Genomic DNA, 708 nt, shown 5'->3' with positions numbered 1-708 from the left:
AACAAAAGTAAAGATACCTTAATATAAAATGACTGCAGTAAAAGTCACCCATTCTACTTGAGTAAAAGTCTAAAGGTATTTGTTTTAAAATATACTTATGTATCAAAAGTAAATGTAATTTCTGAAATATACTTAAGTATCAAAAGTATAAATAATTTCTTATTCCTTATATCAAGCCAACCAGACGGACGGCACAATTTATATTTACTTTTATTTTTGGGATATCCAGGGGCACACTCCAAAACTCAGACATCATTTACAAATAAAGCATGTGTCTTTAGTGAGTTCGCCAGAGCAGAGGCAGTGGGGATATGTTCTCTTGATAAGTGTGTGAATTTGACCTTTTCCCTGTGCTGCTAAGCATTCAACATTTCATCAGTTCTTTGGGGGAAAATGCATGGAGTAAAAAATACATTATTTTCTTTAGGAATGTAGTGAAGTGAAAGTAAAAGTTGTCAAAAATATGAATAGTAAAGTACAGTACAGATGCTCAAAAAAACTACTTAAGTAGTACTTTAAAGTATTTTTTACTGAAGTATTTTACACCACTGTCTGAAAGGAAACACTGACCACATAGCTCAGCAGTCCTACTCTGAGAAGCTTTAGGAATCCTAGCTAGCAGTTCTCTATACAACACCGCCCCCATCTGGTGTGATGAAGTCATATTTTWGTTGTTGTTGATAATATACCATTATGAATTATCATTCA

Source organism: Salvelinus sp. IW2-2015, unplaced genomic scaffold, assembly GCF_002910315.2.
Source record: "Salvelinus sp. IW2-2015 unplaced genomic scaffold, ASM291031v2 Un_scaffold2546, whole genome shotgun sequence".
In the NCBI taxonomy this organism is placed as follows: Eukaryota; Metazoa; Chordata; class Actinopteri; order Salmoniformes; family Salmonidae; genus Salvelinus; species Salvelinus sp. IW2-2015.
Note: the sequence above shows the minus strand (reverse complement) of the source record.